The sequence below is a fragment of the Sinocyclocheilus rhinocerous genome, unplaced genomic scaffold (assembly GCF_001515625.1).
Source record: "Sinocyclocheilus rhinocerous isolate Xijiao unplaced genomic scaffold, SAMN03320098_v1.1 scaffold794, whole genome shotgun sequence".
Classification (NCBI taxonomy): Eukaryota; Metazoa; Chordata; class Actinopteri; order Cypriniformes; family Cyprinidae; genus Sinocyclocheilus; species Sinocyclocheilus rhinocerous.
In genome coordinates, this window is record NW_015627894.1 from 51,650 (window position 1) to 52,215 (window position 566).

Sequence of the window (566 nt, forward strand, 5' to 3'; positions counted from 1 at the left end):
CACTTTAGCCTATATATAAAACATAGAACTTTTATTAACAAAACGAATAAAAAGTTTTTAGTTTTTAATTGTAGTGTCTGTTCTTTTACTGAACTAAATGATTTTTATTACTATAAAAAATCAAAATGATGGTGGGGGTCGGTGCCGCGGTGGGCAAGTGACGTAACCGGTGTTGCGGCTTAACAACGGTATCACCGTCAGCACCGTCTATCGAGGAAAGCCTATTATGAAATAGCCTATGACAAGTACAGGGAGTCTCTCTTGCCCCCACCCACCCATGCACGATAATATCGTCTATCAGCGATCTCACGGACTGGCGATATGACTATTTGAAAAATTACCATATCGCCCAACACTAAAGCGTTGCTCGTTAAAAGTAATTTTAATTCGGTAATTCAATAAGCTGACAAAAGTCGTTTGAAACGACAGCGCAGTTTACCATAGTAAAGTTTGTTACCACTATGTTGATGGGTAAATGTTACTAGGTTAAACTGGTGTGCAAAAATATTGACACAAACAGACAGACAAACGTACATATATTTTTTACCTTGCTTACTGGTCTTATT

The 566-nt window shown here is 37.6% G+C and overlaps 1 protein-coding gene across 1 annotated transcript in view; it reads left to right on the forward strand.

The window, feature by feature from the left end:
* LOC107736975 (serine/threonine-protein kinase D3-like) overlaps positions 1-566 on the forward strand; it is a 95,467-nt gene that overhangs the window by 10,598 nt on the left and 84,303 nt on the right. The gene's annotated exons all lie outside the window — the stretch shown is intronic.